Source organism: Poecile atricapillus, chromosome W (genome assembly GCF_030490865.1).
Source record: "Poecile atricapillus isolate bPoeAtr1 chromosome W, bPoeAtr1.hap1, whole genome shotgun sequence".
NCBI lineage: Eukaryota > Metazoa > Chordata > Aves > Passeriformes > Paridae > Poecile > Poecile atricapillus.
In genome coordinates this window covers 16299945-16314335 of record NC_081288.1, presented here as the reverse complement: position 1 = coordinate 16314335, position 14391 = coordinate 16299945, and the positions used below count along the sequence as shown (strand labels likewise).

Here is a 14391-nt window from a genome sequence, read left to right as displayed (position 1 = left end):
AACCAAAGCCACGAAGAGGCTCCTGCAAGCGCTTGCAAGCTGCCAATTTGCTCTGTTGCCAGACTATTCTGGGGCTGAAACACTGACAGTCAGCAAAGCTCTTCCTCAGATAGGGATGCAGCATTCCCACCTATCACAGTTTCCCCTCCTGCTGGGAGCTGGGAACAGATACAAGGAGACCAGAGCTGCCATAGGCTCTGTTTTGGTATTCCCAGCAATGCTGCAGCATTCAATGGGATGCACCACTCTATTTTCTGTCCCCACAGGGACAGACAGCTGTTCAGTGCCCAGATGGCAGAACCAGGATGGCTGCTTTACCACTGCCATCCCCCAGTGTCCCTCAGGCACAGTGACATCCAGGGCACGTCAAGCCTCGGTCACTTGGCATCCAGCCAAGCAGGCAAACCAGCCAAAACACCGCTGGCACTGAGCCCTGGGAGTGGAGCCAGGAATGGTTGCCCAGTCCTGCAGCAGAACTGAACTTTCCAAATATTTTGAACAGCTCCTTATCAGCAAAGCAGCTTTGCACCAGCTCAGCATTTCAGTGTTTATAATCTGGCCCCCTTAAATTGGATTGACAGCCAAGCGGAACCACAGCCTGAAATAGCGACAGTCTCTCTGTCGGCATAGGAGCTTTTCAGCAAGACCCACCCAGCCTAAGATCAGCAACTTGCACAAGCCCACATTTGATGTCAAGCATGTTTCTAATGCCACTGAAGTCAATGCTGCTGAGGACATGCTTAACACTGGCTGCCTGTTTGACCAAGTGACCAAAACAGGATGTCAAAATACAGATCCTGGCAGCTTTGTGCAACCTGTGGGTGCTGTCAGTAATAAAGAGCAGCCCTCTCCTCACCTTGACTGACTTTAGACCATCTGCCAGACATGGCCTCTGCCACAAACACAAGAGGAGCAAATCTCCACAAACATCCTGATCATTATGGTGGCAATCTGTCTTCCTTCTCCACTTAGAGGCACCACCAGAGTACAGCTCTAGGAGTGTGTGTGAGTGGGTGGGTGGGTGTCTGAGACCAAGGGAAACACTGAAGTTCCAAAACTCACACAAAATCTGCAACAAAGACATGTTCACATGCAATATGGATCTTGGTCCACATCACTCTGATTCAGTGTGACACCATCACATAGAAAGGTAACTTCTTTACCAAGGTGTTTCAAGGCAAAATTTCCCTAGGGTTACACAGAGCTACCGTTACTCCATATGGAACACAAATCAAAAATCATTCAGTAAATCAGCAAACAAGTGCTGCTCTGTTGCACTGAGGGAATTCACAGGGTGTGAGAGCAGGCTGTCTCTGGGAAAAGGAATGAGTCACAGATAGCCTCCAATGAACAAAGTTCACCCATCTGCCAGCATTCAGACAGCACCTGAGCTAAAAGTTAACAGCCTGTGCCCCTCATGGTGAGGAGAAAACAAGCACTGGCCACTGAGTCATCTCCCCTTGGGGACATCCTGCAGTATTACCATCCTTAGTGTTATCAGGAACTGACTTTACTAGCCACTGATGCTTGTATGACTGCTGTTCCACTGCTGTTACCTAAGAACAGTTGCTAAGGGCGTAAGAAAAAGCACCTCCTTCAGGTGTAGGACTGTCAGCTTGGAAGGTGCTCCACACATTAGAGATCTTGGATTATTCTACTCCCAAGTTCCCATCTTGTCCCGGCCAGTGCTCCTCCCTCAGAGGTCTCAGAGGAACAACTTCATCTCCCTCAAACAGGGTGCTGGAAGGCACAAGCCTAAATCCCTTCTGCTTAATGTACCTCCAGTTGGTGGGCACTGATCTTCCCAGGGTTCGGAAAGAAGGGAAACACCCCACTGTAACTACCCTGTTACACACCTCAGAAGAGGTGTCCCAGAGGAGGATCAGACCTCTGGAATACAGCAATTGTTGTGTCATCCTAGGGAAACACATGGAATTCTCCGGCCCTACCATTACACTAAACACTAGATGATTCAACTGAATTTGCTCTGCCCTCATGAGGTAAGGCTATTTCCTACTTTCTTCCAGTAACTCAGATTTGTCTATGTCCTATTTTTGGTTTCTAAATTAAGAATATTGCTCATTACTGGATTATATGGCATTTATTCTAAGGAGCAAGAGATACTGATGCAGCTAAAAATTCAGTATAAACACCCTGTGGATGTAAGCCATGACATTTATATACCAGATTAATAAGCACTAAGAGGAATTTCTGATGTAGGGCACATGACCCTCCCTTCATTTCAAAAGCAATTATTTTAATACCACAGTTTCAAAGTGTGATGTGTCCTTGAAAACAATGGTAGACAGGCAGCTTTATCAAAAAAGCTTCTAAATCCTGGAAGGACAATTTCAGGTGCATCTCTGGTTTTGTGATAAAAGAACATCTGGAGTGAGTGTGGGGGCTGACCAGCAGATAAGCAGGATGAGACAAACAGCAATTTAATGCAGAGCGGGTCTGAGCCTCTCTTAGAAAGAGGGGAAAGACTGGACACAGAGCTCCTGCTCCAGCCCACCTCCAGCTTCATTCAGCACCCCTCCTACTGCTGTCACTGCCAGGTTTCTGGAGCACTCTTATTGCTCAGAGTGGCCCTTGCCTTTCACACCTTCTCACCTACCCCTTGATATTTTCCAGATACCTCAGCCTGGAAGCCACTTCCTTGCTCATTTTAGAGGGCCAGCTTACAGCTGGAATCCTCCCAGAGAACAGTCAGGCTCCCTAGCTATCACTTGTCAAACCTAGGCTGCACCACCTCAGCCTTTCAAACACAGGAGAAATGGGGAGATTGCCAATTTGTGGTGAGGAGAGCTTTAAAAAGGACAACAGTTGGTTTTCCACTGAAGACCTCAGTGCTTTCTGACAGTGGTTTGATGCCCCAGGAAAAAAACAAACAAACAAACAAAAATAAACAGACAAACAAAAAACCTCCATCCAACCCTCCCTGGGCAATCACCTTCCAGCCCTTCCAGCCAGTTGGTCCCTTCCTCTTAATTTCAAATACCTAAGGAACACCCAGAGATCCTAAAGGATCTCAACAAAATTCCTTGAGTATCAGCATGATCCAAGCAATTCACCCTGGGCACATTCTTAGAAGTGCTCACTACTTTTGGATGCAATACCTCAAAAAAATTACAGAACACAAAATTAAAACAAACACAACAGAACAACCACAGACGCACATGCAGTTCCCCATACACTGAGCTGCTGACACTTTTCCTAAGCAGCTGAAATCAAAACCTAGTGAGAGAAGCCGTCAAATGACACAGGAGAGACATCAAGACCCCACCACAAGTACTCACACCCTGCAAGCAAGGCATGAAAGCCTTCACCAGCTGCTCTGTACTTCACTGCTGCAAAGTCCGGTCCCAACTCAGCCCCGAGAGCCTCCCAAGCTCAGCAAGAGAAAAACATCCAGATTCATGAAAAGTCACATTCAGATCCATAAAAAGTCAGAAGACAAGTAATTTGGGTGTCATGAAAAGCAGAGGATGAATCCAGAGCCCTGGGAGCATAGAGTGGTTCAGGACAGCTCTGCCCAACACTGGGAAGGAGCTTGCACAAATAAGGTATCATATATATAAGAAAGTCAAAGAAAAATTAAAATAAAAATTTTCATTTCTAAAGGTTGTGATATCTTGGTGCTGCTGTCCATTGCTGAAGGTCTCATCTAAGGCATCAGGATAGCTGTCCTACCCACCAGAAACAGAAAACTAAATATAATCTTGGAACTAAATCTTGAGCCCCTAAAAAAGGCTCTGCAAAGTTTTGCATCCCCAAAAGGAGTGCATGGCTGGAGACAGCTGCTTTCTCCAGCGCCTTCACTAGCACAGCATGCCCAGAATAAAGCTGTGTTAAGCCATGCAAGGCCTTTTGCCTGAAAGTTTATCAAACAAGGCATCTGAAGCCAGTCAGAAGGTGGCCAGGGAACCTCTGAGAGCCTGCAGAGATGCAGCCACGAAATTTTCCTAAGGAAGATGAAAGTCTTCATGTGATTTCCATGCTCCTCTTCACCTAGCAGATTATCTGTTCTCCCCAAAAGGACTCAACTATCCTAACACTGCCCAGCAATCCAAGGCAACTTTGTAAAAAGCCAGAATTCCTGAAAAAAAAAAGGTTTATTAACTTCTAGCAAGTAGACAATGAAATTGTTACCATGACTTCCTTTGTAACAGAGTGCCTAATTCCACAGTTTACTGCCTACAGCACTCACCTTTTCTATATGCCATGCAATGCATTTGGGGGTCTTGTCAGTTCATTAAGCAGCTGTAAATCAAGGCCTATAGCCTAGTGCAGTTGTATTTCTGCAAATGACATCATTCCAGACACCACTCTAAGGCAATAATTTCCACTACAGTCCATAGGAGGGGAAAAGAAAAATCTTAGCATGGTATGTGGTGGATGAAACAAGATCAGCTTCCATGTATTGACACAGTTCCCATTTTGAGGATCGCTTTTCCCGTCTTAGTCTCAGATGGAAAACAAGATGGGGAAAAAAATATTCCCAGATAATACAGAAAAGGTCTCCTCTGCCTCTGGTTTGAGAGGAAAGAGGAAGGAAGGAGCAGAGAGATCTCACAGACAGCAGTGAGTGACACCCCACAAACCTAACCCCATTAACATGCTGCTTCACCTTTATAAAACTTCAGACAATTCCTCACACACCTCCAACCACTCATTAAGAAGGAACAGCCATATCAGTCTGTGAGAAAACTTATTCAGGAAAAAAAAAACAAAAAAAAAATCTTGAAAAAGTACCACCAGCAAATGCACTTAAATAAGTAGTTAAGAAGCTCAGGAAAGATCATTACATTTCCCTTTGCGTCAACCTGAATCAAACTTTTTGTTGTTCTAGCAGAAGTCAGGAAGGTGGGAACTCAAGCTGACCTTGTTTCTCTTTCCATGGCCTAAGCTCATTTGACTTCTTGTTCACTTTGCCCATCTGTAAAATGGGGGAAATGAGGAGAAACTAATACACACAATGTTATAGGAATTATTCAATCCATAGCCACAGAGGTCTTTGAAGATGCAAAGTGCCAAGCCTTATTACTAGATGAAGAAATGATATATTTTCTCCCCCAAGCTATACAGAGAAGAAAAAAGCCACGCAAACAGCCAACTGTATTCCTAATGAGATGCAATACTCAAAAAGTGGGACATCATAAAACAGATTGGACAATCTTTTTCCAGCTCACAAAGATTATTCTCAATACATAAACCTCAGAGGATTATAAATTCAAGCAAAGAAACTTAGCTTTTTACAAGATTTCTGCAGACAAAATAAGCTTGTCTAAATAAACAGGGAAAATCTACATTTTTGGTCTTGAAGAGAGCAAAAAGAGTTTTTCAAAAAACAAGGAAAGAAGTGAAATCAGGTTTGCAAGCTTTGTGAGGCATCAATTTATGTTTTCTGAACATAAAGCAATTTCCAGGACTGGGAAAGTCAATAAAATAAGAAGAACCGGATGGGAGGGAGGCCGGAAAACACTGTGTGCAGCAGAAGGGTCACATGCTGGATAAACAGGGCAGGCTGCTCACTGTTTACAGATAAATACATCCCCCCTCTCTGCAGAGATTGATGTGTATTAGAGAGCCACCATCAGAACTGTGGATGAGCAGAACTTTAAGTTACATTAAGGTTTCCCAAACCACATCACATAAAATGTGAGGAGCAAAAGTAGAATAACATGCTTCTTTTCTGCAAGCAGCAGTATCACTTCTCAAGAGAAGAGGAGGAAAAAGACACCAGAAAAGTCCCCATCAGAGCCTACCTGGGGACCTATGGATGCTGAATGTGAGAAAGCAGGGAGGGAGCACAGTGTCTGCGTGAAACTAAGTCACACAAGGTTCTCACTCTGGGCTGAGAAAGCATAAGAAGGAATCTAAACAGTCCTTGGAGAAAGACAACAACCTTTGCAGGTGTTGTTTTGATCCTTGTTTACTTGCAAGAAACAGTCAAGGGGTGTTGTTCCCCAATTGTCCAATGATGGTGACATGTGGGTTTACTGACCAACAAGAGTTTTACCTCTCGGACCTGTCTATAAAAGAAGATCTGGAATAATAAATCTTACTCTCTTAGGCAGCCCAGCCAGAGAGTCTGTGTCGTACTTTCTGCTGTTCCTAATATAGTGAGACAGGGACCCTCCTGTGCCCCAACTATGGGCGGTGCTGCACCTCCCATAAACATGCAGAACAGCCACAGGCTCTGGGGAAACGCTTGAAATTATTTCTATTTTGAGCACAATTTAGTTTAGCACAACTATTAAGAGCCCCAGAAAAACTGTGTGTGGGCTGGGCCCTGCAGGACAAGTTGTCAAGTGCTAATAAATGGAATACATAGAAGTTGCCTTGTGCTTCATTCCCTCCCTTCATTCAGTGTGACATTGAGGGGGGGAAACCCAACAAATACTGATTTTTGCCTCTTGCACCCAGGCACTGTAAGAGGGTGGACTGGACACTATTTCAGTGCTGCATGTGATGCTCTGTCTCAGCTTTAGACACACCAAAAATCTGCTGCCAGTAAGCACAGACCTAGCTCAGAGCTGGTGGAGGAGGGTGAAGACACAGCTGCAAAACTGCAGGATTTTGCTAGGAAAGGGCAGGAGCTACAGGGAGCACATGACTGACTCTGGCTACATGGACTTAGCCTTTCTGTGTCTTCATGGCACCATGCAGAAGCAGCTGTCTCTGCTAAGGCTTATTTTAAAAGCCTTATTTAGCTTTTCTGGATTATTTATACATGTGGCCTTACTGTGGGCCAAGGCTGAACTGGCAGCAGCATGTTAAACATGGAGCTAGCCAGGGAGGGAACAGCGAGATGGAAAAATCCATGCTTTTATGGATAAATAGAGGCTGTGGGCAGAGGCACTGAAACTCCACTCTGAACACTCTGGTGTATTCTGTGTGGTGAGACTGGAGGTCAGACATCTGTGCTGAACATGTGGTAACCCAGCAAAGCAGCCCATGTTCCTCTCCATGTGGGAGAAGCAACCAGCAGCCCAAAACACAGTCCCCTGCCCTTGTCAGCGTTGAGTCAGGCACAGGAATTTCCTGCCATCTCATTAGGGGAGGCTCTTATTTATCTGTTTAATGAGGAAAGCAAGCAGCAGCTGGAGAAATCAAGCTTTTCAGACTGACTGCTGAGTGCAACAGGTCCGACTTCACCAAATGCCAGAGACCTGCCAGTAGTGGAGCCACAGGAATGGAAAAGGGAGGACCTGCTCCTACAACCCCAGATGGACATGGACACAGACACCCCCTTCCCAGGGAGCAGCAGCACCAGTGACAAGGAAAACCAGGCAGATCTATGTCCCAAGCCTTCTGCTGCTCCTGGGGAAGGGAATTCAGCACTGCATTTGGGGAGCAAAGAGGGAGAGACTTCCAGCAAAGGCAAGACATTCGCACAGTGATGCCAGAAGATTGAAAGTCTCCAAACAAACATCCAGCAGAATGTGGCTGCCAGCCAGCATCAGACTTTTAACCATGTTTTTACAGCCATGATGGATGCAAATCCAGCTGGAGTATAATCTCACCGACCCTGATAAGCAGTGATAAAACTGAACAAATGTGACTAGGATGGGAGACAGTAGGTGACAACCACTCCCAGAGCCAGCAGACCTCTGATTAAAAACCCAAGGAATAAAAACTTTTGGCAGTGGAGTTCAGGGCTTCTGACAAACAAGGAACAACAACAGCCACTTCTTTCCAGGTCTGGTGCAAGACCTTGGGCAGCTGTGAATCTCAGAGAGAGCTCATGAACAGTGATTTAGTGTGGGAAGGGGAAAAGAGCCGCAAAGAAGCACTCCAAGGGCTATGGAGAAGATAAAGGAATAAAATAAGGGAAATGGTATTTTAAATGAGATACCAGTCCTCACATCTGGAGGGACTGGGAGCCCAGCTATGGAGTTTTGCGTTAAGAACATCCCAGCCATAGGTTACAATGATCAAGTGCAGGCTCAGCAATCTGACCTAACTCTCCAGCTGGAATTTAGGATGCTAAATCATACCATAATATCCAAAACAAAGTAGATGAGGGATCACCATTCCCAAAACAAGACTGCCAGCTCTGACATGCACTAGGCTACTTGGATCAAATCAGTCTAGACCGAATGCAAAATGCTGCTCCTTGAAGCCAACAGAACTGGGACACTTCCAAAAGACCTCACAACACATACTCTGTTTTGCTGAATGCATTTTCTCATAAACTTGCCCCAATAATCTGAAAGCTCTTGGCAGTTTCTCTGCACGTTGCCATAGACCTGCTGAGTCAGATTAACTGCACATGCACAGCTGCATCACTCAGTCACAGCATGTCCAGGGGGATCTTGTGCTGGAGCTGAACCCTCCAAACTGGGTGCACTGGCACTGTTTGAACCCTGCATATGCCACAGAACAGCTCCAGTGCTCATTTCAGTTTTGCTTCTTGGATAATCCAAATACACTTCATTACTCTGCCACAGTCCACACTTTAACCCTAAATCCACTGTCATTAAAATGTAGAAACATAGTTTCTGCATTTCTCTGACCCTAAACTACAGCTTAGACCATGTTAAGCAAGGACCATCCTTTAAAAAATACAAAATCAATGGATATCTGGAGAAGCAGACTGACATTCTTCTACAACTCTTACTAGAAGTCATATAGAGCATCATTTTAATGATGTTTGAAATGAAAGCCCAAAGGAGCTGTTGTGTAAGATAACAAAAAGCAAAAAAATAGCAGATAGTAGATAATAGACATCAGCAATGCAGTGGGTTTAGATTACTCACCTACAGGAACAGACTTAGTGTTGATCTCCACTGTCACTCTTAAGCACGTACCACTGATCCATATAAACTTCCAACACTGAGAAAAAGAGAAATAGAGATTTTGATTAATCACTCAAAGCTTGAGATGACTTAACTGTGATATCCTGTAAAAGTTTATTATCAAGTGACACAGGATACAGGAAGCACTGTGGATAATGTACATAACAGCATTTTAAAAAAGCTAATACCAAGAGATTAAAAGATGACAACTGACGTACAAAACGGAAATGAGCTTGTTAATTCCAAATAATTCCCAGCAACATTCTTTCTCAGTATCTCTACATTACACAATTGGTCTGTGCCTGCCCTTGACCTCCCCAGCTGATCACACACATACAGCACAAAACAAAGGTGAATAATGTCTGGCAAGGCTTCCTTCGCACTGCTGCAACCTAAACAAACCCCAAACAAGCACCCAATGTTGATGAACATTTGAAAATGTGTGAAGTAAAGCCAGTGGAAGTCACACGAGCCCATAGCACTGAATCAACCCCACAATTCACTCTCAATAACTTGAGTTCCTGAGTCTCCTTGCTATGACTATTTTCGTAAATCAAAGATGTTCTCTGTTCCTGTGGCTTGACAGGAAGCTTTAGTCTCAGATACTCCCATTTACAGACTGTGGACAAAAGAGGAGCTATTTGGTATGGGAAATTTGACAAAACTGTTCCAGGAGAAGGCTCTGGGTAGGCTTTGAATCCGAAATGCAAAAGGGAAGTTTGGGGAATAAAACTTCAGGCTAATAACTCAAAACTTCCAAACCTACGCGGTTACACAAGCAAGCTCCCATTAGAAGAGGCTTAAGAATAAGTGACTCAAAGACAAGTGCTCAGTGAAATATGGTTGGTAGAAGGATGGAAACAACCAGGAACACACCAGTGTACCCCCACCTGCAACACTTCACTGGCACACCAAGACACTGCTCTCCAAACAAACGTCATGCCTAGAGCATGAGGAGTTTGAGACAAGCAACATCATCGGAAAGCAAAGAATCAGCTCAAAAAAGTGGGAGCAAAGGCACACTAACTAGTTGTTGACTTGTGGCAACAAACTGCAAATATGCAGAGACTGTAAACTGGAAAAGAGAGAATTGAGCCCTTGTATGACTGGGAGGGGGAAAAAAGAAATCCCAAATGTTTTCAGAGCTATACACTAAAAAGCTATAATAGATCATCCCAAGGCGCACAAATGACTGGGTGCTCATTACTTCTCTGAAGAGTTTTTTAGAGTAGATTGAACAAAACCACCAGGGGATAAAAAAAAAGACACAGAACTGAGCAGGACATAGGAGTCTGTGCAAGCAGACTCCATCACAGGACAGGGCTCCAGGCTATTGCAACAGAATAATTATGTACTGAGCCCAGTGCAACACAGGGAAAAAAACATCTGCCAGATGGAAAAAGATACAAAATGTTGTAGGCGGGAAAAAAAAATATTTGAGGTTTCTATAAAGGGCACTGTAAAATGTCATGTTGGTGTTATTTTAAGCCTGCCTAAAGTAATATGAAGGGCCAAAATGGAAAACCTATAATTAGATGGAGCTTCTCTCCTTCATTACAATCTGACCAGAGCTGATGCTCGTGGATTGACAGGACCTTTGGGATTCCCATTGCCTGGGCTGCCAGGACACACAGACAGCAGGGGGAAGGAGACGTGGAGCACAGCGGCCGTGGGATTCTGCCGCTGCACCTTTGCTGCATGGGACTGGCCACCTCTGCTCCTCACAGCTGGCCTGGCCCTCCTGCTGCAGCCACCAGTGGTGCCCCAACTCCCTCAGCATCTTCTGCAGCTGTTCAGAACCAAGCTCCCAGCTGGGTCTGTCCCCCTCCATCACTGCAGGAAACTCACACTCCCCAAGAGGGCCATTCTCCAGACTGACTTGCTATTCCCAGCATGGGTGGCAGCACCACAGATATTCCCAAGCCTCTCCACCACCACTATTTTGGTAAATCAAAGCTGTTCTTTGTTACTGTGGCTTGACAGCAAGTTTAGTCATTTCCTTCTCGACAGAGTCAGAGTTAGACACACACACAACCCACACCTCGGGCAAGCTGCATGGCCACTGGCTGTCTGATGAGGAAGGGAACGTGTTCCTGCATTCCTCAAAAGGGAACAAACTGCCTCAGACCCTGGCAACACAAGGATTCTGTTTGTTCCCAAGGCTGCTAGGGAAGTGGGCTTCATTTCCCATTCCCCCACATCCTTCCTTCCTCAAACTCAAATTAATTTTGACTAATGAAATTCTGGTCCTGGTTTTGGCTGGGATAGAGTTAATTTTCTTCACAGTGGGTTGTATGGACTAAATTTTGGATTTGTGCTGCAAACAGTGGAGATGGTTTAGTTCTTGCTAAGCAGGGCTTGCACAGAGCCAAGGCCTTTTCTGCCTCTCACCCCACCCCAGTGAGGGGCTGGGAGTGCACAGGGAGTTGGGAGGGGACACAGCTGGGACTGCTGACCCCAAGTGACCAAAGGGACATTCCAGACCATATGTGGCATCACACTAGTATATAAAGCTTGGGGAGGATGTTTGGAATGCTGGCATTTGTCTTTTCAAGTCACTGTTACCTGTGATGGAGCTCCAGTCTCCTGGGGATGGCTGAACCCCTGCCTGCTCATAGAAGGTGGAGAACTAGTTCCTTCCTTTGCTTGTGTGCACAGCTTTTGCCCTCCTTATTACACCATCTTTATCCCAACCCATAAGGTTTGTCACTTCTACCCGTCCAATTCTCCCCCTGATCCCACGATGAACGGAGTGAAGAAGTGACTTTTTGGGGTTTAGTTGCTGGTTGGGGTTAAACCCTAACACTATCCCTACCAGACATCCCCTAACACTAAGCTAAAGAAACCCCCCCTTGCATACCCTCACCTCTGAAGACTGTTTACAGAAGTATTTCCTATAGGACTGGCTCTGAGGTTTATCCCAGCATTTCTCCAGCCTGAACAGGGCACAGGACACAGATCCAGGGGGCTTCACCCTGCACTAGGATGCCAGGCAGGCTGACAGCCCCCAGGGAAAGTTTGGTGTTCAGGACCATGAGTGAAAACTGGGACTTCTGGGAAAGGGTGGGGCTTTTCCAGCTTAACTGGAAGGGTAAATTATCATCCAAGAACAGGAGCTGAGGGCATAGCTGCTCCCATGTCACACACAGCCCTGACCTGTGGGCACACAGGAGACCGGGGGTTCTCCAGCCTTGACAGCAAGAGCAAAACCCTCCATCAAGTTCAATCCAAGTTCACTTTCAGTATGAAGAAAACAACCTCCCAGAAAACCACACTCATAACCAAGAGCCAGTTGTTAGGAATGATCATTTAAGAAGAACAGGACTAGGCAAACCAGGTGAGAGTTAATTGGGTTTTTGCTTTCATAGAGAGATCACAAAGTATAAACACCCTGGGGGAACCTCTTCAGTATCCCCAGGAAAGAAAGATACACGATATGGTCTTTTTCTTTCGCAGACTCTAATTTCTTAACCAGGAAGAAAATGCAAATCCTACTCCCACAATCTTGCATGTTCAGCAGCAATATTTTACCTTGCCAATCAAATGTTTTCTGCAATAGCCACCCATTTCTTTTTTAAATTCAGGACACACAACTGCATGCAATTAATTACACGCTGTGTGAATTTAAACAGGACACAGCCCTGTGCTCAAAGACCTGAAAAAAATCACATGTTGCACTGTGTTTAGGGACACAGCTGAACAAGAAAGGTGCAGCACTATTTCTTTGCTTTGTGACTCCTAGGAGCTTTGTTTCAGGAACATTTCCAGAAGAACGCAAGAGCACTGCAAACAAATAGTTGGATTCATGTCTGTTCTTTACTAGATAAAAATAAAGATCTGTTTTGCCTAATCATTTCTGATCAAGAAAAGCAGGGCTTTGAGATACAAGATCTGAAAGAGCCCCACCTCTCTACTAAAGGCTAAAAAATTACTTTGAAACATGGGACCCAAGTAGTCACAGCACAATTCAAATTACTGCTCCTTCCCACACATGTGCCTCATGTCTGTCTGCTTATATTTCAATTAAAAAGCTACTATGACATTCTTCCTACGTTTTTAAAAGAAATTTCCACAGGCAACAGGATTCAAAATTACTAAGGAAAAATTATTAACAAATGCAGTTCCAAGGAAGTCACTGATGCAAGCTGATTCTGTCCAGTTATCTTGCCTTGGAAAGGTGGGAGAAGTATTTAAAGCCAAGAAGCCAAGCAAGGAAGAAACACTAACAGTTTGAATGATCTGGAGACCTAATGGTTTTCCATGGAAAAAGCCACTGATGCATGTCTTACACTAATGGCATGATTTTTTGTAAAAGGCCTTTGGGCAAAGGCTGGTTTGAATCTTAATGGAAGCAATCAGGACTGCAGTTTGTATGCTTTCCTCAATCTGTATACACCCAAGTATCACCCACCAACACAACCTCCTTCACCTTTAAATCCCCCTGTCCCTGGAAGCATTCTTCAGCCTCTTCAGACCATGTAGCAGATCTCTTATTTATGTTGGGACTGGCTAGCTGCACTCAGATAAATTAGGCAAGAACAGAAAACACAGACACTTGAGCCCTTATCTTCATTTTTGGTTTCTGGAAGGCCAGACATTTTGACACAGACAAAAATCACACAGCATCAACTGTAACAAGGCAGTCTGGTTTTGGGTCTTATTGCACCCACAGCTGAAACCCAAAACGTGGGCACTTACCAGCCCAGCAAGTGCCAACCTGGAGCTTAAAAAACAAGTTTTGATCCAAACCCAGGGAGTCTGGCATAACTAAAGGGGCCTGGACAAAACTAACCACGTCATTAGCTCCAGGGACCCAACCAGCTGATAGCTCACACAGCATTTCCTACCACAAAACAGTAGATTTGAAAAATGTACATGCACAGAAGTCACTGAATCAACACAGCAGCACTGGAGGATGCAGAAAACATAGCCAATCACCACGGCAAAGAACCACTTTCTGGAAGCATAATAAAATATTCTGAATAATCTCATGAGTCAGAGATGAGTAACACAAGATTAGACCATTCAATGAAGTACTTTTAAGACCAGCAACAAGAACAAACTACAGAAGGTTTAAATAAAAGCTTTCAAATCACTAACTTATCAGATATTAAGTGAAACTAGACATGATTTACACAAAGAAAAAATATGACTAATCTATGACTAATTTCATATTAATCACTGTGTCCATCTCTGAATTGGAGTGCCACTGTATGCAGTTTCTGTCAGCTAGTGCTTTGTTTTAATTCTACAAGCCATAGCTAAAGCAACAGATTATGCAGTTCATCACCTATGAAAATGCAGATGTTAGTTGATGGAAGATGCAAAACTGTCTGAAAAACATGGAAGACTACCACATTAATTTAACTGAAGATCTCCTGCCCCAAAACTCATGTTATTGAAGCAGGGTGATGATAAGTCTGTGGAATCAGATATGAGAGAATGATAGATCTGAGAGCACCAAGTGCTGGTGCTGTCAGTGTTCTCCCCTCAGAGTTGTGTAACGTTTGCTGACACTGAGGTGATTTAAGCCATGGATCCTGTTTATCAGACAACAACCCAAAGCAAGCAGAGGCTGCTAGAGTTT

The 14391-nt window shown here is 44.5% G+C and overlaps 1 protein-coding gene across 14 annotated transcripts in view; it reads right to left on the bottom strand.

Annotated features, from left to right (window-relative positions):
* Positions 1-14391, bottom strand: part of LOC131591397 (liprin-beta-1-like) — a 104596-nt gene that overhangs the window by 65974 nt on the left and 24231 nt on the right. For 13 of the 14 annotated variants that reach the window (XM_058862036.1, XM_058862041.1, XM_058862039.1 and 10 more), the window contains exon 2: positions 8766-8841. The exons of the other annotated variant lie outside the window; for it this stretch is intronic. The gene's annotated coding sequence lies outside the window, so the exon portion shown is untranslated. The remainder of the gene's footprint in view (positions 1-8765; positions 8842-14391) is intronic. 14 annotated transcript variants of the gene reach the window in all.